This window comes from Branchiostoma lanceolatum, chromosome 7 (genome assembly GCF_035083965.1).
Source record: "Branchiostoma lanceolatum isolate klBraLanc5 chromosome 7, klBraLanc5.hap2, whole genome shotgun sequence".
In the NCBI taxonomy this organism is placed as follows: domain Eukaryota; kingdom Metazoa; phylum Chordata; class Leptocardii; order Amphioxiformes; family Branchiostomatidae; genus Branchiostoma; species Branchiostoma lanceolatum.
This window is the reverse complement of record NC_089728.1, coordinates 4,194,322-4,216,591: the sequence shown is the minus strand read 5'-3', so window position 1 is coordinate 4,216,591 and position 22,270 is coordinate 4,194,322.

Sequence of the window (22,270 nt, the reverse complement as noted above, 5' to 3'; positions counted from 1 at the left end):
AAGCATTTTTTTGTTATAACATATAGCAAAACAAGTGCATAGAAAGGTGTACAGAATTTGTTCACTCGTGCGACACGTGAAACACGTACGACTATGATGCGATTTCCAGACCTGCTTGTCAGAGATTGGAAAACGTGCAATAAATCTGCAATGTGCAACTATTTGTAGACATACGGTTACATTCATAACGTTTTGGTAAGTCATATTATGCGTTTTTTATATGTGAGGCGCTAAGTAATGCGTCCCATAATTGATCTACAGACAGTATGCCTGATTTGAAATAACAGTCCGCTGTTACTCCACTACCCCTGGGGAGGCATGTCTGTCAACACCGCGGGGGCCAGGGGGGCCCACCCCCGTCACTCAGTTGTATTCCTCATCAATCATCGCTTCTTTAAATACGTCTCTCCTCATTAGAAATCTCCCTGCTCTCATCTCTGCTTTGTAGGTGCACAAGAAGCGTAAATAACAAAAATCACGTCTTCAAAACACATTTTATCAAAGCAATGTTTGATGTGCCGAAGGAAAAGATTGTACACACAATGTACTATTTCTTTTTTTGCGACTGCCAAACGAATTTTTGGATATGACTCTGCAAATTTTGCAAAAGGCTCCCATGTAAAAGAATGCTTGTTACATTCCGTTGCGGTGTTGTTGGCAAGTTCACCCTGTCCCAGACGAGAATGTGTGTGTGTGTGTCGCGTTTGGCGGCGGTGCTGTCAGCCCTATCTCGATGCCCATCAGCGTTGACCCCATGTAGAACGATTTCTCGCAGGTTATTCCTCGGCGCTTATCGGTCTCCAGAAGTCCTGTGTGACTCACAGAAACGACTGGCCGAGATTCCGACATCAGTCAGTGCAGCAGTCGCGCGGTTTCCACATTTCCTGACGGTTATAAATCCATCAAACCGACACAGACAAAATCTAAGAGAGAGAAAGAAAGAGAGGAAATGGAAAACAATGGAAAATCTAGCTTGCCGCTTTGCAATTTGCAGCAGACTAGAGTTGGGGTTGTTGTTGTTATGCTTACACCTAGATCCGTGTTCGATGGGTTTTTAACATGAGCCCTTAGGCGACAAAATACGATAACTGTCAAGATTGGAAGGGATCTCAATATTTATAACCGTCAGAGGTAATATATGTGCAATCGATGACTTTTTAAACTTTTAACATCAGCCAATCCTTTTCAGATTATAGACTAAAGCAAAGATTCAGGAAATACCAGTGACAGCCGTTTTAAGATGCAGATACTAATACCTTATGAGCCAAACATAAACGTCAAAGTTGGCGTATGATTTGCTTAGCTTGTAGTTTATCTTGTAACCGAAACTCATCGCACCATATGTGCATCAAAAAGCGTGTTATCCATCTATTACATGATAACCCGCTAGCTACATCATTACAGTTGTGACGATTGATAGGAGATGGGGAAAAATACAAACTCGTGAAAGACCCGAGCACAGATCGTGACAGAACTTGCCGTTGTAACTCTGATTGACGGTCTAAACCGCAGAAACATGGTAGAACATTTGTACCGGCGTTCCAGCTGGGTCGATCTAAAGTCAATTAAGGGTTCTCTGCTGGGCGGGGTCATAGGTTATCTGGGAGGGCCGGGCGGACGTCTAGCGGGTATTGTTCTTGGTAACTGTAGGTGACATTAACGCGGGCGGGCGGAGCCGTCAGCAGCGAGGCGCGCCACACACATGGCGGGGGCTCGGCTTACCCTGCCCGCATTCCTTCATTAGCGCTGCCCCGCCTTACTGGCTTGTACAGGATGACTTACAGGACAGGGCGTGAAGTACGCGGGGAGGGGGGCTGCTTTCAGTCCCTACTTGGTCTCTAGATTCTAAAGGTTGCTGGGGGGAAAAGGGTAAAAAAATGGCAAAATAGACTGAATCAGGCTTAGGCGGACTTAGCCGTCCAAAATACAGAGTACAGTTTGCAACCTACGGAGTCTGGTATAGACCAGCAGGATACTGGCACTGCGCACTTTTCCACCGATTTTTAGCTTTGAATCTTGAATATAGAACACTAAACATATATCTACCTATATCTATTCAAGGAAGTTTAAACCTCCTTGATTTATTTGATGAAGTCGGGTGTACAAGTAAGATCATTTTAGATAGTTGGACACAGCATCACTTCGAAGAAGAACTATAAGAACGATACAAATTGTTACAGTCTGTTGTATCGTTCACGTTGTAGAGGATTTCCCGCGTAAACATGGCAGAACAGATCCCGTGGTGCGGACCAACTGTGCCGCCCCGCCCAGGAAAATGTGCCGACAAATCACTGCAGAAAACAATTCATCATCCGTTTTAGAGAGGTTATATTTCAGATGACCTGTAGTTGGTGGGTAAGCGTGCTTGTATTCATACGATAAAGACTATTTTATGCATTGACGTTTTTTTGATTGACCACAAGGAAAAGAACATTGGAAGAGATACAAAAATCTGTCCGGGTTTCTCCTATTTTTTCCTGACAAAAACCTATAATCATCATATACTCTACCATGAAAATTTATATTTTCCGAGGCTATTGAAGAAATTTTGTTCACTGTAACAAGACTTTTTGCACTATTGACAGAATGTACTTGTCGATAAGACTTTCTTTTTTACTACCGACAGGATCACACACGCACCCCCCTCCAAAGCACCCCCCCCCCCACTTCCACTACCCTGCTTCGTCCGTGAATAGTCATTTATCAGTGTCTTACTCTCTTCAAATTGTTGTATTGTACACATTCTGTCTATGTTGGTCGATAAAAATAGTCACTGCCCTCCCCCGGAGGGTTAACCATTGCCCCTCCCACAAGTGGACATGTCCTATTGTGACATGATTGCTGTAAACAACACTTCTCACCTCACTGAATATGCTAATTGTCTTTTAATAAACTCGTAATATACTCCCAAACCGTTCCGCAAATAGGTGCGAACAATGGGAGGTGTTGGTCCATAACAAGACCGATGTGTACAGAGAGATTCAGTCAGTCACACAGGAAAGATATTATCGACCACATACTCTCCAAGCAGAGGAGGGGTTCCGTCTGTTTTTTGACGTGTTTTTATGCGATTTTGTCGGGCTTTCTACTTTGTCATTTTTTTGTCTCTTCAAACCCCAGGGGGAAGTAGAAAGCCCGACAAAAACGCCTAAAAACACGTCAAAAACCAGACGGAACCCCTCCTCTGCTTGGAGAGTAATTATCGACTCGGCACTCGAATTCTGTGAAAAGGAATCGAAAGTTTGGAAGGGAGTTGTTTTTACCACACGTCCGTATTTGAATGTGAGGCTACGATTATATGAAAGGGACTGGTTTGAAAATGGTTTGACAGAAATTAGAGCTAACCGTCTGTTTTGTTTTTCTTGTGAGACTGGGGGAGGGGGGCACGAAAATACTTGTTGAAGCCAATTGCAAAAAAAGAGTAATTTTCCTCAGACTTTGCCTCTAAATCTCAGTATGAATAGATCTGAAAGTTTCGGCGTAAAGAGATCAACAAATCTGGCCTCAAATTGTCCCTAAAACGTTCTGCAAATAAAAACAAACAACGGAGTTCAGTGGCCCATGTGAACGAGACTTAAATGTACACGGGGACCTGGGGTCGAGAGTACCCCGATCTGTACAAAGAAAGGATTCCTGTGTGTAGGCTTGATGTGGATGAACAGTCAATCCTACACGGGACATGAGTTTTCTTCTGCTTTTCAGGATCTTTTTTCTAGCCAAGCGTTTTTACCAGAACTTATGTGAAGATTTGATACAAACAGTGTATATCTAAAAGTATATCTGTCACGGACTTTGTACTAGATGCATATGCATCTAACATTACGTTACATATACGTTAAACCGATTTGCCAATGCATTGCCAACACTGTTGGATATCTGTCTTTAATCTATCTCACCTAAAAAAATTAATCCCCTAACACTAACTTAGTGGCGGACCGCAAATTATTTCAGGATCTTTCAGGTACAACATGTATCATGTTGTGGTATAAAACCTAGTTCTACCAGATCTTTCTTTAGTCACTGACGAAAGATAGCGGATGCTGTCTGAAACGTCTGACTGTTTCAAAATTTTATCCAGTTGCTTGAGTAACTATTTTTGGCGTATCTTATTACCTGGATGTCTAACCTTCATCAACGTAATATGTATCTTGGTTGATGTCCTACTTAGACTAGTTAGAGCCTGGTCACTTTTATCGTACGACCGTCGTTCGATCACAAACTGAGAGCATTATCAGGATGTACATTGTACATGTTGTACAAAATTCGGTTCAGCTATCTTGTTGCCGAAAAGGCTGTCTTAGATCCTTGTCGGTGGTTGGTTCTGTCACAGCCCACGACATCGAAATGGTACTACGTCCTACGACCACCGTTAGCGCCACCACCAAAAATCGTTTAAAAAAAACTATTTTGGTTCTGAGAGAACATATTTTACGGTGGGATTTCAGTTTCTCTCTGCTGCTCATACATCTTTGCTGGCACGCATATGGCAAGTGAGAAAGACTATCTGTTCTCTTAGTGTTTGTCTTGACGTCTTGGCTCCCATAAGAAAACACGAGTTCGCGCGAAGAACAAACGTTTCCACAGGTGAAGCCTGCGTGCTGAGTGCAGCAGCCACCCTCCACTGTGTACCCAAGGGCCGTGCCAAAACAAGATCGCTGTGTTCCTTCAAACTGTGGAACTAGAGAAAAAACACCACACGTAAATGTGGGTCACGTCGACGTGAAGAGAGATGGACCGGTATGTTTCATCGGCGTATGCCGGTATGGGTGGTTTGGGGCTCGCTGAACATATGGGGGAGGGAGGGGGGGTGGCGGTGCAAGAAGTCTGGATGGAACTCTGATGCTAAAGGGACGTTACGACCACTATGTGATAATCCCTACTTTGTAGATACAGGACAGTACATAAGAAACTGTCTAAGTGTTAAAAAGACCACATGTGATGTTAATGTTTTGTTGACAGGTAGCTTTTAATTCTAGGAAAAAGTAGTGTTGGTTTGCCCCCCCCCCCTAGCAGCTTGTTCTGCAACTGCAGGGGCGTTTATGTTAGAATCTTTGAAAGAGGATCGATAACCCAAGAAGAGATTGACGGATTGTTTGTAATAAGGTAGCTTAATTAAGCGATTATTAACATTAAAAATGAATAGATGACATAATTTTTGTTTTGCTGAGACAAAGCCAGCGATGAGGTCCGCATGAATCTCCACTTGTCGTCCCGACATGTCATTTTGATATAGTAGCATGGCTACAAGACAAGGGCATAGTGCCACCATGATTCGTCTGGTTGAGTTTCATGTTGTCAAAGTTTACATTCCTCCGTTAATCGCTGTGGCGGTTTCGTAACAGCCGTGTAATTGGTACGACTGTGAACAGCGAACAGGTTCGGCGTTTAATTAGGTGTACGTAAGTCCATAGTAGTGCCCTTGGCTGTTGACCCTAAGAACACCGGTATGACAACACCACAAGACACGACACGTGAAATTGAATCCATGATGTCAGACTGTTTCCTCGGCCTGCAAAGGCCAGCTCCTAGGCTCTCGTAGCCGAGGAGTTGGTCCTAGGTGTGCAGGTCCTAGAAACAGTCTGGCATCCAGGTTAACGACATCCCGGAGAACAACCAACGCTCGAACAATCGATCATTGTCTCTTTGCATGGATTTTATTGAGTTGAGTTTATTAGGATCCACGATTAGCTTATTAATTAACAGTTACTCTTCCTGCGGTCCAATAAAAAAAAACTGGACAATTGCAAAACTACATGACACACAGGAATACAACAAATACAGAATGTAAATGTACATAAATGATAAAAGAAAGATCATAAGGCTACTTGAGGTCTATGTACAATGTTGACAATATCTAATTACTTTACAGTTTCAAACCATTCCAGTTACTTGCGCTACACTTGTCCTGCCACCAAAAAAATCTATGCCATGGTATGTCCCGGACAAAAGATACAAAAACCAAAGCTCTGCTGCATTACCGAGGAAAGAAAAATCGACCTTGACATTCATGTTATCAAACTGGAACCGTATCTGCACAGGTCCACAGGTGCTGCTGTAGAAATATTCCCTCGTAACTCCCGGTATCATAACTCCACGTACGACACCTTTGTGGCTCAAACAAAAAAGCGAGTGATGGCATGAGTAGGTGCTCATTTCTAGGGAGTACCGCTTGGTGCGTGTAGTTTTAATTGGCCTGCCCCTATTTGTGATGCATGAGTCAGGGGTCGCCATGCTATATAGGTCAAGTTTCCTGGGGGATGACATACATGTTGAGGCTGGCGTGTGCAGTGTTGCGGAGGTGCACAGCAGGGTGGGCTAGTCCATTACAACGAAGGGTTGGCTAAAAATCATATTTTTTATCAAAACGTGCACAACGACATCCCGTGGCGAGATGTTTGGCCCAGAATCCAGAGGTCCTGGGTTCAAATCCCCTAGCATGCCCCGGCGGTGTGCCCTTGAGAAAGGCACTTAACATGAATTTCCTCACTTCACCCAGGTGAAAATGAGCTTCAGTTAGGGCCGTCCATCGGATAGGAGGTCCCATGTTTGAGGAGAGCCACACCTCGCCGCCTGAGCACGTAAAAGAACCCACCACACTTATCTAAAAAGTGGGGGTCCTTCCCGGTGTGAGTGGATCAAATAAATCTGTCCGGATATGCAGCTTGTACTTCTCAGTACAAATCTGGCGTGTTACGCCAGTGAGGCAATACAAACAAAACAGAAAAGTTTGAGGTTGTAAGAAATTAAAGAAGAGAGGAAAATATGCACGTGAAACTGCTTACAGATGAGGAATACGTACTAGTAAAACGTGCAAGAATTGAAATGATAACATAGCAATACGTTTGCGCTGTCCTCCCATCAGTGATTGTTTAAAATGGATTTTACGAAATGGGTGTACAATGTCTACTAATGGGGGAGGGGGGCTTGCTTATTGTGATTAGTCAGGCCCATTGACCAGGTGATAGATACTTGTCCTTGATAAACGGACTACAGCTTGTAATGTGTGTGTATTCGTTAAGCATAGATTAGTCGTTGGACAACCACATTTGCTTGGTGGTGGACACCAAAGTGTTTTGTGCCGATGCTGAGCGATTCGAAAAACGTTTTTCCACAACACTTTGCACACGACCCATGCCAAACTTCTGTTTCCAAGTATTCTTTATCTACCTGCCTATCTGGCTAGATGTTTTGCTGTTCACAAAAACCCAACTTGCATGACCAGTAGTACGGCAACACGCCTGCTGAAAGTTGAACCGGTACATTCGAATTCAGTATACATGTACATTAGTCATTGTAGATGTAGTAAGATACCGCATTCTTATATCACTTTATTGTACTTTTGCTTTATCACCATGACCTGTACTTAACTCAGCTTGTACTTGACAAAGAACTTTTAAACGTACAATAAAGATCTTAAATCAATTCATTCCTTCATTATCAGTCACAACGGATTCCCCATCATTTACGAAAGTATTTCAAACGACTACTACATGTACTAGAGGCTCCTATAATGTATAAAATGTGCCCTTGGATTTTACCTGTAAAAATATGCACAGTTCCACGTGGTTGCGCCTGGTACGCGGTACCATGGCATAGGAAAGGGTATAAATTTAGCTCCATATACAGGAATTAGACGTAGTTAAGATCAGTACTAGGGCGGGGTGAAATTATATGCTAAATTAAGGCTAAAGCGGATCCGGAGCTGCTTTACGTCATCTGAAGATGCAATGACGTAGAAATCAAAACATGCATTTCATGCATATTGTTGTGTGCTATTGGTCCACCATCACCATGATTGGTCAACCACGTGCTTAAAGTTTCATTTCAGACAAGACCGAAATCTTTTCGTTTCAAATAAGGTAGTTTCACCTAGCCTCCGTTGCAGTCCTTTTCCCCGCAGCGTGTTTTTTTTTTTTCAATTTTTTTTTTTGGGGGGGGGGGGCGCCACGTATCTGCTTGGGATCCCGTATCCGCCGTGCCTCTGTGTCCGCTATAGACCCCCAGAGGCACGGCGGATACGGGATCCCAAGCAGATACGTGGCGCCCCCCCCCCCCCAAAAAAAAATTGAAAAAAAAAAACACGCTGCGGGGAAAAGGACTGCAACGGAGGCTAAGTTTCACCTAGCTGTTTGTGACAAACTAAAACTATTCAATAACATACTGTAAAAGGTGAAAGGTTCGCGGGGATTTAATTCGCGGTAGAGAGACAATTGAATGTGCGCGCTTAAAAAAGGGGGTAGGCGGGGCAGAAGACAGAACAAAAAAAAGCCTCGCCGTGAAAAGGTTGGAAATGTTAAAATAAGTTCGCTGAACAGAAGAACACCGGGAACATTTCCCCTTTTACAGTAGTCCGTCAAGACACCAAGAGCCTAAGGTACAACATTGGTAGCCTCTACCAGGCTCCGCTGATCGCTGGGAAACTAGTTGGTCGCCTATTGAACTTCCCTGCATAGCGGACTACCCCTGGCATACTATTCACTCTATTTGGCCGATTTCTACTATTTTCCCAGCGATCAGCGGAGACTGGTAGAGGCTACAACATCAGTGGCTCATTTGATTGAAGAGGGAGGGGGGGGCAGAGATATCTATGACTCATGGTGAGCCGTGGATAGTGGTTACAGAGAGGACCACCCGGCTGTCTCATCTGGCGTGCAACTGGACAGTGTAGCCGTTCGGCGGGGCCATGGCCGCACTGTTTGGACAAGATATTATCACAGGCACTGCCATGCCCACTAAAGCCTCGAGTGACATCTTACAAATCACGGGAAAATTATGGGAAAACAGACCAAATGAAGAATGGCACATAGACATAAATCATATGAGTACTTATGTTTGTTTTTGAATTCGTTAACATTAATCCTCAAAGATCTTGTTCTAGCCCAGAAGATACGATTCAAAGTGAATTAAGACTATGTTTTTATAGAGAAAACAAGAGATGTGACATTTCGTTTGGATACAGTCCTTCCCTTTTTACGAATAGAGGGAACATACGTTAACCTTACTTTTACAATGGAAGATCAACAACTTGCAAATTGCTGTGCAATATTTCTAAGTATACAAAGTTGCGATTTTGCATAGCATGGATGCCAGATTGTTTCCAGGGCCTACAAAGGCTCCGTGATTCAGGGACAGCCTCCAATGAAATTTTGCAACAGCTCCCCCTGAGTGCCTAACTTGGGTCCAGCTTTAGAATACCTGTGATATCCTAACAGTAACATGTCCATCTGAATTAGGCCCACACGTCCTCGCCCGTGCCAGTATACACGGCGGAACCCAAGCGGAAAATTGAACATATGTTTCATTAAACGTTTCAATGGAACGGACCCTGGCATTCCCTTCGGGACCCGTGTCACAGGGAATGCGTTTTACGGCGTCGGGGGAATGGGGAATGGGAGTCGAGATTCCCATTGGGATTTTTCATGGGGAATTTGTTGTGCTCAACGCAGAAAACAATATGTGTGTGGTACACGGTGCAGGTTGAAGACAGCTAGCTAGCTACGCAGGCCATGTTTTTTTATGGAGGGTGCATAAGGGACGATTGTTTGTGAAAGCTCTTGAGGACAAAATTCGAAGTTGTGAAACGGAATCTAATATATGATATCCTTGTGTTATATTTTCATGTTTTGATAATAGCAAGGGGAATATTCACCTTGAATATTCCCCTTGTTATTAAGTCACCGATAAAGTTAGCAACATCCTTAGTATGTACTTCCCTAGGCACATATCCCCCACCCCTACCTGCACAGACTCGCTACACAGGCTAACATCTAATAGCAAGACGTAACGATTGACACAAGCCAAGTGTCGTGTGTGTGGACATCTTCCACAACCTCTCAGCTAGATGCGAAATTACAGTCTTTTTCTGTGATCCGATGAACTCTATTGGCTTCTATAGGTTGATACGGAAATGACTGGATTATGCAAAGCCCTCCAGTCAAAATAAGAACAAAATTTCGTCTGATTTTGACGCACAGCAACGGCTTTCGGTATCACAGTTTTGTGAATATGTTTCCATGTGGTGTTTTGGCCAAGCGTTTTGTCAGTGTTATCAGTCTGTCATCTGTTGGCAGAAGTCACTCAGCACCGGTCCCAGCACTAGCCTAATACTGCGTGTAGGGTTCTCCACCACTCAGGGCTATTACAGTGCAACTAAAAGGGATGATCAATTGTAAATCTGAAAGTCTTTTGAGTGAAGACTCACTTTTTACACAAATGTTAGGCGTTATTTTTACGTTAGAGGTTTGAAGGCGTTAAGCTGGTCGTGTCAAAGTATGGTGTTGGTGACTTGATGGAATTAAGACATTTTTGGGGCGCGGTGGTTTAATTTAGATGGTCAGTTTCCCCTCCCACCGACAAATTATACAATCAGTATTGCCTACGGGCTGTTCTATTTGAGAAATAGGAAAGGGAATACTTAATGCCCCTCCTCCGCTTTTATTTTACTGAATCGGTTACTAAGTCCCTTCTATAGAGTCTTATTTCTATAATTAGTACCCTTAATTGTTATTTTTTCGTGTATGTCGCTAAAACGAACAGATTTTAGCCTTTCTTCTACCTCGTCGAAACAAAAAAAATTGTTGTAACCGGAATCTTTTTTCAAACATTGCGGGTCTGAACACGTATGGAAAAGAGTCGCATCGTCCTTTCGGATGGAGACGTAAAGGCGGCGGTCCCGCACATATACATGAGGGAGGTTTGGCGTCAAACCTCTGCACATAAAAGAACCCAACACACTTGTGATTTTGAAGAAAAAAGTTAGCCGTAGCGAAGCAGCATTGCACTATAGCTAACAAAGAAATTACGCGTCGTCTCAAGCATTTGGCTTCAAGTTCAATATGCACAGTAACTTTTTGAAGAAAGCTGAAAGTCCACCCCTACTTCCCGAGTGGTCGGGTCCCACCTCCCCGGTGTCTGAGCCGTAATGCTGTTAATGGCCAGTAATGGCCCTGTCAGTTCTGGTTAATTTCAAGGCCCGGCGTGTTCTGTTTCAGACGCGATTTCGCTCAAGTGATTTACGTCCGTTTAATGGTTTAAACTTCCATTTAACCCCTGGGATAACGGGAGAGATGCTTTCAGGGTGTTCTGTCTGGAGTTTTGTCCTTATCTTTCCATTCCCATACAGGCGTGAGAAGATAAGTAACAAAAAATAGGTCACATTAAACTAACACTTTTAAGTTGGTTAAAATGTTGCGAACAAATCTTAAGAAAGCTTATCTATGAGAAAACCACAAGATTTGGTGCCCCTTTAAGGCAGACTGTGTTGTTTCTAAGGACCGTGGAAGAGACAGCGATGACTTCATACGTCGCATCCTGTATCGTACTGGAGAATTTAGTGCTAAGTATCTCAGAGGGTGGGCTGAGACAGGAGAGGTGAAGGTCACCGACAATGTCATTCCGTTAAGGGCGATGGAAAACCGCCCCGAAGCCCAACTGGAAGTTACAAGATGGCTCTGATGTATATAAACTTATCTAGGCGTGAATAAGTGCTTCAAATAATTCATATTCAATACGATAGACGATTGCTTTTATGTATGGATTAAGTTTTCTGTAGATTTTATGAAGGCTTTGGTGAAGTATGGACTGCCCATGCGTAAGCTCCATTTCATGGGTACTTTAGGTGTTATAACGAAATGGCAGTTAGTGGAGAGAGAAAAAGAATATGATGAAAACAAAATAATTAAAAGTAATTTTCTGACGATTCTCATGGTTTCTTATGAGTTTTGAAGCCGTTTTGGTACTTTTGATGTACGTCTGTGTGACGTCATGTCCTAGACGTTCCCAACCACTCACTCCACAAATATCCCGCCAGTCACTTAACGTTAATCACCTTCGCGTTACTGCTTAATTTTCCCTGGCTCAGGGTCAAAGGGCGAGGTGGTTTTTAGCCTAATGCCGATGTCCCTCTCTGACATGTTAAACCCAGGGACAAGGCGTCGGGCGGGAGGTCTCGCCTGTCTACGCACAAAACTGAAATCCCGCGAGATTTAGCAAAACCACGACTCTCGGGCTGTAACGCGACATGAAAGGAGTGGGAATGCAGGATTTGGTGCGCTCTGATCCGGGCAATCCTGGAGTATTGGAAGCACTGGGGCGAAAATAGAACAAATGTGAGCTGGGTCTGGCCCTTATGTCGGACACTACAGCGTCCAGGTTACAACACAGCGTTGTTTACATCTTATTAGACGGCACGCGCTTTCCCAAACAAGAGACAAAATCTATACTTAACTGAGCGCAGTTATATCAGCAGCCGACAAATAGGAAATTAAAGCTAATTGGGGCCTTTCGTCGACTGATTATAGGACATTTTCCACCTGTCTGCCCAAGGTTTGCTTGTTTTAGTACGTAATTGAGTTAGAAAGGGATGTCTACATTAGCGGAAACTTGATTCAGTGCCAAACTAGCTGTTTTGTGTTCTGATATTTAAAGAGTTCCTTACTTGTAACACGCTGTGCCCAAAAGTTCTCCTTGGGAATAGACACCTTTGACAAATCTTCAAGCGAATATTGGGAATAAAAGCTAGCAAATACTAGTATTATAAAAGATATGGCTTCCAATATCGTGTTTTTGAAATTCGGAAGATAACATTTCAACTTTAAGGTGACCCGAGTTTGAGATGTCCAGGGCAGGGGACGTGCCGTCTGTTAGGATAATTGGACAGGTTTCCGTCAACCTTTCTTCGCTCACGAATCAACTTGTTGATAAAAACAAAGGATACAAAAACCAGCTTGAAACACTTGGCAAAGACATTAAGCTTGTTTCTGTTCACGCATGCTCAGTACAATGCAACAAACTGTGACGTCAGTACCCCCCCCCCCCCCCCCCCCCCATCCACCTACGCAGACCGGGGGTTCTCCAGCTGTGTCATCAGGACCCCCCAGGCCCCCTTCCCGCCTGACACCCACACTCCTTCCGAGAAAACGTCTCCGTCGTGGTGTTTTCCTGCTCCGATCATGGTTCATACCACGGTTGCCTAGCAACGGTCACGGCGAGGAGAGGTCACGAACATCTGTTCGCCAAATGAAGAAAACGTCGTCTGCGACATGTTTTTCTGAGGATACAAACAAGGACATTACGTACCACCACTATCCTATACCCGTCGTGTTATTGTGAAATAGGATAAAATCGGGACAAGTATGGCACAATTACAAAAAAACCCCGTCGTCCTCAATTTTTTACGATAGCTTCTATCTTCCGAATGTCACACTACAAATGTATTAGTGTAGATTCCTCGAAAATTGAAACTCATAACACAAAGCGTTATTTCACCTGCGAGAGAAAGGAATTCAAAGCATAGGTCATTGAAAGGCGAGCTCCCCTCATATTCCAAGGCTAAGTCGGCTTGTTGAAATATCATATCTCATTTCCAAAAGCATTCCTTTTCCACGCTTCGCTTAACTAACGTACTTAACAGAACAAAAGGCACTTCAGACGGTGGACTCAAAATCATATGTACACTAATCCCTGGGTTAAACGCTTACCCTACTATAGTCGCCTCATAGATGTGAAGGAAAACCTTGCAGTATTGCTGTACTAAAATGAGCAACTGAGCCCAGGCTTGGGATAATCCCTGGTCAAATATCATACTCAACCTAAGACTCTAAGCCCAGGTTCGCGGATTCCCTTACTTCGGGCTAAAGATCTGTGGCAAGAAAGACACACCTGGCCACTTTCTTAATCAAAGGAGACTAAGAAGGGAACGAAGGTATCAGCTATGTGGAAAAGACGGACACCTAGTCAATGTAATCAACCCTCCGATAATGTTACTTGCGATCTTCCTCCTTGATAAAACATATGATGGAAGCTGTTGTGATTTTGCCGGTGATCTCAAATTTGAGTGGTGTAATCTTACCTTTCTGGGAGACACTTGGCGCCCTAAGTCAAACCATCCGGGCATTAAAATCACAAGTCTGTAGTTTTACTGAAGAGGGTCTGTCAGTAGACATACACTGATATGGCCCGATCACGTTTGTCGTGCGATCATCGTGCAATCGCAAACCGACAGCATTCTCGGGATAGCCGTGCAAAATTCAGCTGTCTTGTAATCTTACGCAAACTTGAGGCTGTTTAGTGTTAGTGGTTGGTTCTATCACAGACTGATTGAAAGTATGAAATTTGTGGGCGATTGGTTTAATGTTGTTCTTTTTAGAGTCTTATGCGTCGGCAATTTTATCATAGCTCGTTCGAAAGACATATCATATTGTATTTTCATCTTTTTAAATTCATTACGTCTGACAGTACAATTCTTTTTGTTTTGTTTTGTTCAATCAGTAGTTCCAAAAGTCTGTGTCTAGAGACTTGGATGTGATGTTATGTTATGTTATGTTTTTATACTTATCGAAAATCTGCGAATGTGCGACATAGAAATGCATGCTTAGTATTTGTTTGTACTTTTTGGGGTTTAACATTTTGGGATGTTGTTGAACTTTAACCGGTGCAATGGCCACGCGAGTAGAGTATTCGCCTCGCATTCGGTAGAACGTGAGTTCGATCCCCGACCGAGTCTTACCAAAGACTTTAAAGATAGTACATACTACTTTCTCTGCTTAGTACTCGGCATTTGGGCAAAAGCATCATAGTTGAACACACTAGTTAGACTCGCACCCTGCTGTAGTGATTTCACAAAGCTGTGTGGCCCAAGGGCTTCCAATCAGAGATGTACACCGCCATAGGAACCAAGTACGGTGCGGACAGGACTCAACTTTCTTTAAACTCAATTTCATGTTCAAAGTGCTGATCACCGGGCCGATACTTCACGGTTAGCCGGGCAGCATGGCTTCCGACCCGGCAGCTCCCAGAGTGTACTCATCCCGCCGGCGCCAGTGCCAGGCTACGGCCCACTGTTCCGAGTCCGACAACTCACGGGGCCTCGGACAGACAGCCCACGGAGACGTACGCGCCTGATATCTCAGCTAGTGTAAGATCTACAGAGTCTTCTTTTTCTGTATCTCCTCCAACGACGCGGTCACATTCTAGCCTCTACCATGATCCGCTGATCCTTGGTCGCCTATTGAACTTCCCTGCATAGCGAACTACCCTTGGCATACTATTCACTCTATTTGGCCGATTTCTACTATTTTCCCAGCGATCAGCGGAGCCTGGTAGAGGCTAGTCACATTCGTCGTAGGCCGTCGTACGATTTTAATGTCGTATAATTTTAAGCAGGCTGTGACAGAACCAACTCAATGCCGACAAGGATCTAAGACAGCCTTTTCGGTGACAGAGCAGCGGAATTTTGTACGACACGCATACACGATCATCACTATAATGCCTTCAGTTAACGATCGTACGACAATCGTACGACGCATGTGACCAGGATCATAGGGAATATTCATGTTCACTACAGTTTCTTGAACAGAAATATCACGATGATACAATATTGCGGGAAAGTAGGATCTAACTCCAAGGCCAATGCTTCGCTACTGTGTGCAGGTGTTCAGGTCTGGCGGCGCCTTTGATCACGGCGACACACCTGACCTCTCCCGTCGACACACCTGACCCTACCTGCCGGCCCACCTGTCCGGAACACAAAGGTGTGAACGCCACAATAGTTCTGTCTACAGAACTCGATCCGTAACCGCCGATTCAGACCCTGGCCCACAGCGGCGGCCGGACAAAGCCCGGGTCCGCGGGGGTACTGTAAGTTGTAACGGAATACCCCAACATCGCATTTACAGTTTTGATAACACCTAATTTTGATACATTTTATACCAACACCTGTTTCAAGCTTTGATTCACACGTGTAAGTATGAAGCGATGGACGGGAAAATCTCAAGTGCCTTGCTTCTTAAGAATTCCACCTTGGGTGTGAGATTGAGGACGTTTCTTAGAGTCCGAGTGAAGGAATGCGCGACCTTTATGTTTTAAACATTAGCAGTACCTCCGGTGTTAGTCAACTTGACCGCAGCTGAGGTCGAACAAAGCCCTGGGGCAGGGGGCTTTGGCTGGGAAAGGCGATATCTTAACAGTTTTCAAAGCATTCCATTCTGACACAATGGGACGCGAAGTTCGCTGCATGTCTTGCTCAAGTCGTTAGAGACAATATCGTTATAAAAACGCAGGCTTCGGAAGCAAAGTACATTTTCTTCTTAATATATTTTACAAATATGATGTAGAAGAAGACTGCGTCTTTGCTGGAAGAGAAAAGTCTAAGACAATTTTGCACCGTTTCTTTAAAGAATTTTTTTCCGATACTCTGATCCCTGTCACATATTTTGTATACTTGTTCACAGTTGAAGTAATGACTATACAGTGTTATATATTAAATTCTTGGTTTAAAAGTGGATTTGGGTGTTTATACATAGAGCAGCTCGGCTAAAAAATAATAAGAAAAAGGATATTGATTAATATAATCCATATAGAAAAGAAAAGGTCTTTCAAAGATCTGTCAAAGTAGATCTTTGTAACTTGAAAGGTAGTTTAAAGATTGCCATCTATTTGAAAAATGCAATATCTATCAAATGCTTGTCATTTCCCGTGTTCATTACCGTTGGCAAACACTGATCTTGTATTTAGCGACCCAATAAAGCGATGAAATGGACCCGTATCTCTGGTCAAGTTGCCAAAACACCCGCGCACGTCAGCCTCGATTAGTGCGCTTCCGACAGCCTTGGTGCCCTGTCCACAGGTGCGCTCGCCGGACCGGGCAGCTTACCGTAAACCTTCTTATTTTCCCCTCAACCTATCTACAAACGTTGCTCTTCAAAAACCTTTATCATTTTTGAAGGAACATCCTAATTGTATGATTCTGTTTGATAATGACGTCACCGCCGGGGCACGGTACCAACTTTCATAGACAAAGCCTACAAATATCAGGACGCAAAGACAGACCGATTTCCCGTAGCCCTAGCTCGTACTGTAAAGATTACCTGCTCTGTAACCGTGAAATTTCCCCTTGTTGACTGTGGAAAAGGCGCTTTGAAGATTTCCAATGGAGCAGATTAAGTAATAGAGACCCGCGGGCGCCCGAAGCCGAGCCGCTCAGGTGAATGGAGGAGGCGTGGCCGCGCCGTGTCAGCAGACCGAACCGCCTGTCAGATGTGACCTTCCGACTGTTGTGGGTTTGGTGGTCTAAAAGCTTTTCCTTTGTTGTAATTAAGGTGTTTTATAGGTGCTAAGTGTCCAGCTGCTAATAAGGAGCGGGTAACGACTGGATGACCTGACAGAGGACGACATCCGTGAATGAAGAATGACTTAGAAGAACAGTCTTCCAGAACGGGACATTCCTCAAAGATGTTTTGTTCATCACTCAAAATCTTCTAAGAAAAGCACCAATTAGGCACAGCCTCATTACTCTTAAGGATGCCTACTGGCTGAACTTCAAGGTGAATATTCAAGGTGAATATTCACTATGAGCAGCGGACACGTGAAATGGTCTTAGTTTCAATAGGGTAATATATCAAGCTCCTTTAGTCTTTTACTGGCAAAGAAAATTATTGACATGGTACTGCATCAAATTCCTTCAGTCTTTTACTTTCAGACAACAAAAGAAAACAGCAATGTAAATCCATACGTATGTATGTATGTACCCCATCCACTTTCCTTCTTCCTCTGTCTAACGTTTCAACCACGCACACATTTTAGACGCGAATCAGACGTGATATCATCGACGATGATCGAAGAGGGTTCAGTTGTGAAGCTAGATTTTCCAGTTCTCCAGCATCATTTAGTTCGATCGTTTTCGAAAATACTAAGCAGGCCTCTCTTAGACTTAAGCAGTCAAGTTATCAAAACCACTCTAAAACAGAATAAACGACTTCATCTAGTCTTTTTCATATAAGGTTCGACCAAAATAGAGTATAGCTATCTTACAAATAGAAAGTGTATTACTGGTACATGTCAAACGTCGTATATTTCACGCCATGTATCTTGAAATGTTACACATCGGTTTAAACAAACGCCAACACCGTTGAGTTGTACATTGGTCCTTCTTCATTTTAGCTCCGAGAGGATAGTTTCCTGAAGTTGTGCGCACCAGACCGACGTGTTTGTTGACACACAAACATCACCGAAAGTAGAGGAAACACCAGACACGTAGGGAAAAGGGTTAAGGCTATGAAGGCCGTCTTTAAAGGCAACCAAAGCAATATTAGGGCCCAAAAAATGGAGAGAAAAAAATGCTGAAATCTTTATGGTAGTGACAATAACTAACATTATTTAGCACATTTGCGTAATAACTTCCCCTTAGTTTCGCGAGCCTACAAAAACTCCGGCAACGATTTTCAGTGAGTTCTCACAACAACGTCGTATTTTTGCATTATGGACGTTGTTTTACATCGTGATAGTGTTGTTTGAACTAATCATGTATAGAAATGACTAGATAAAATGACTTTCCAGAGAAGCTCCAGTCAGCCAGAAAAGTTGTCAGGCACCGTCGGGGAAAAAAACTCCTACTGCCAGTTGGATACGGTCTTTGCAACCGTTGGGTCTGCTTGGAGACTAACAAAATTGCACAAAACCTACAAGGGAAAGGTTCTCCAACAGTCCTGCGAGCGAAAGTCGCTTCCATATGGCACAAGACACGTGGGGATAATCTGCCTTTATGGATCCCGTCGTGTTTGAGGCTCGAGCTGTGTGCGCTAAGAAAATAAAGCTAGGACTGCCCCATAACCCATAATCTCTCATCCGCTGAAAATTTGCGTTCCAGATTTCTACTCATCCCCCCTTCAAAGCGCGCGCCGGACCCTGCGTGACAGCCGGCCGGTTTGGACCTCTCCCGGCATCCCTTCATCGTTATGCGCGTCACACGTCTGAGAGGGGAACGGCTCCAGGCCAGGTGAGGGAAAGGTAAGACCGTGTCTTAAGGCTGGACGTCGGGTCAGCACACCTCACCTGGCGGCAGGTAAGTTTATGTAGCCGGGGTTAGCGTGTGCCGTGGGTTTGCTGGGTCTATTTGCTGAGGGAAGCTATGGTAATGGGGTGGGAGGAACCGGTCTTTGTGTCAGGTTGGACTGACCTGGAAAAAAATCTTCTTCTAAACCAGGTGAGAGGATTACTACTGCTACTGCCCTCCTTAAAGACACACCTGCACTTCCCTAGCGACGTGAGAATGACTAGCATGTTGCATGTTTGAAGTAAGAATGGGAATATGAGGAATAAATGAATGAATTGATAAATGTACAAATGATTAATCCTGTTTAATCATGAAACGAAAGTGATCATCACTCTCCTGATATTGCCTTTTTTTAACAAAACGTAATTGTAGAATCAGTCGCACAAAAAACAATTATTACTTGTGCGTCTTTACAAACAATAAAAGTATTTTCATGTCTGCCCCTCCTACACAGTTATATTTCTGTTAAATCTAGCCTGTATTCCCAACCATATAGAACAGGTGTTCCTGTATGTGTGTGTGTAGTACCCCAGTTTCCCTCTGCCAGTCCCAGGTCCCGACGCCTTGGTGGTCCGGCCCGGTGCGCCTGGTAAGTAGCATATCTAAAGTACACGGTATCATTATTCCACCTCCTGGGACATATCTTATCGCCGCTAATGCACAGAGCCATATCTGGCCCTCCCCCTCCCTCCGCATGGCCCTCATAATACCCACTGTGCGATAAGCACTGCCGAGATTCCTCCACTTCTGGTGGACACAAGAACGGAGGGTGGACAAGAACTAGATCTTATAGTATTAATAATCTTTATTGCATGTTCATTCCCCAGGGGGATAAATGCACAGGATGCCATACATGGGATAATAGAGCAAATAAAATAATAACAATAACGTCTAATACAATACTAAACACAATACCTATGTACTACGGTAACCGTAAATCTAAGTTTTAGTGACTTCTTCTCTCTTTTTAAAACACATGGCGACATACTTACATATTTCGTCCATTATATCTGTGTATGACATCAAGTATTTAAAGGTATTCTGCTTTGATATTGTCTTACATCTCTTGTCAAGCTGAATTGATTTGAACAGAGACTGACGCTCGTTTTCATACAATACACAATCTAGTACTGTATTTCATAGTGCAAGAATGAAATACAGTAAGTTTGAGAGATGGCACACCTCGTACAATTATTCTATGTGGTATCTATGCCTTTATCTATCTTTGATTGATTTCATTTTTACCAAACAACCTACGATCTAGATCTGGCCCGAACCTAGACCTGTTATGGTAAGATGTTAAGTGTGTATGTAGCAGGATTTGTGCATTATGCGCACGAAAGGTAGTTTAAGGCCGGCTTTGTCTAGCCAGGCTTGGCGTCTCATTTGGTACATTTCATAAATATGAATATATATATACATATTTCAAAAATGTATGTTCTCACTTCGCTTGGCTACATAGCGATGTAGTATATTGTTGTTAAAGTACAAATGGCTGAAAAATGTCTGTACCAGCACTATCTAGACTTCAAGCAGGTTGTTTTCCTTGTAACAGGAAGTTCCATGTTATACTGAGAAAAACACTTGGACAGAAAAACAACAACAAGCGAGAAGCTTCCAAATAATCAAAGTACTGTGATTCAGGGCGATTTTTTCTCTTTCCTATCCAAGAAACCGGCAGGAAAATACGGTTTTTTAGAACATACTGATAGAAGCAACCGGACGTGGTTTTAATTAGATGAATTTGTAACTACTTACTTTTTCCGTTGTTCAAAGTAGATGAACTATCTTATTCTTATGAAATATTTTCTCCTTAGTCAGTCTAATCGTACCAAAACATGCAATGGAAAATAGAGGTACCTTGTGTGTTTATGGAAAGTAGTTAACGAACAACAGCTTTGCATTACGAAATTATCTTGTTGTCTGATTTCAACTTGGAAAACGTCACAAATGTTTACGATGACAATACATTTGTAGCATACACTATTGACTTTGCCTGTACATACTGATGTTTGTCGTTCGCCGTCATCAAGATAAGCAAGCTGTTGTCCATACACGGAGTCAATAATTGTTGTTTTTTGGGCGACCCTTATTTATCACCGTAAGAACCCTGGTTAACGTCTGTAGCTGGTAGGGAAAGGATTATCAAAGATGATTGCAGTAAAACAAGTCGTTCTGTTACCCAGTCCGCCACGTCACGTCACCACGGTGAAGCTGTGAGGCGGACAGAAGAAAGATCCGTGTACGTCAAGTGGGGGAGGAGGGTGAAGGAGACAGGGATAGAGGAACGGGAAACAAGCGAGCGACCGAATGAATGAACAGAGGAGAAGGCGAATTAACGAAAGGTTGTTAATGTACATTTATGTTTACAAGGCCAAGTATAAAGCAGTTTTTAGTACACTTATAGAAGAACAGAGACATTGGGAACAAGCGAACGACGGAAGAAATTAAAAGACCAAAGGGAAGTTCATGGATACAAGTCTATCATTGCATGTTTACGAGTTATTACAGGTGATGATAAATCAGTACTAAGTACAATTGCAGTGATATAATAATGTTGTATCCTGGCACATCTATTATGACAATGTGTGCTTGTATGTAACGTTAGATGTTCAACTTTCCGCTTCTTAAGACAGCTGTAAATGTACGGACAGATGGAGCTTATGATATATGGTTTATCTAATTTCATAAGGAATATGAACACTGCACTGCTATTTGATTATCGAAGTCTTTGAAACGTATGTAATTGATAATGAACTAATACCTTGTAGATGGCGAAATATCATAGATGTTTTAAAACAGTACATTATAAAAATTCAATAAATTTTTTTACATAAACGTATCCATTGTGCCCGGTGTCATATTTGACGACTTGCCAAGTTCTACAAAATATGTTTTAGGATAAGAAGATCGTGATTTTATCATCTATAGAGATTGTAACATTCCCATTGGATATACATGTACATACGTTTCGTTGTAGTCTCCCATATCAAAGTATGTATAAGCACCATAGATTACACTGATCTACACTTTAATCAACGTTAAGTACACCTCATTAAGTATCAAAGAAACAACACTGTCCAAGAGCTTTATAATCGTGTAGAGGATTTGTTAGTGCTCACATGGCACTAGCCTCTACCAGGCTCCGCCGGATGGCTGGAAAAATAGTAGAAATTGGCCGTAATAGAGTGAATAGTGTGCCAAGGGAGTTAGCTACGGAGGGAGTACATTATGCCATCGACGGCATAATGTACTCCCTCCGTAGCTAACTCCCTTGGCACACTATTCACTCTATTACGGCCAATTTCTACTATTTTTCCAGCCATCCGGCGGAGCCTGGTAGAGGCTAACATGGCACCGAAGGAAACCAATAATGGATATCTACGAAATCTTTCCGAATGACCAAAGATAATGGAAAAATTGTATGACTAATTTTCGGTA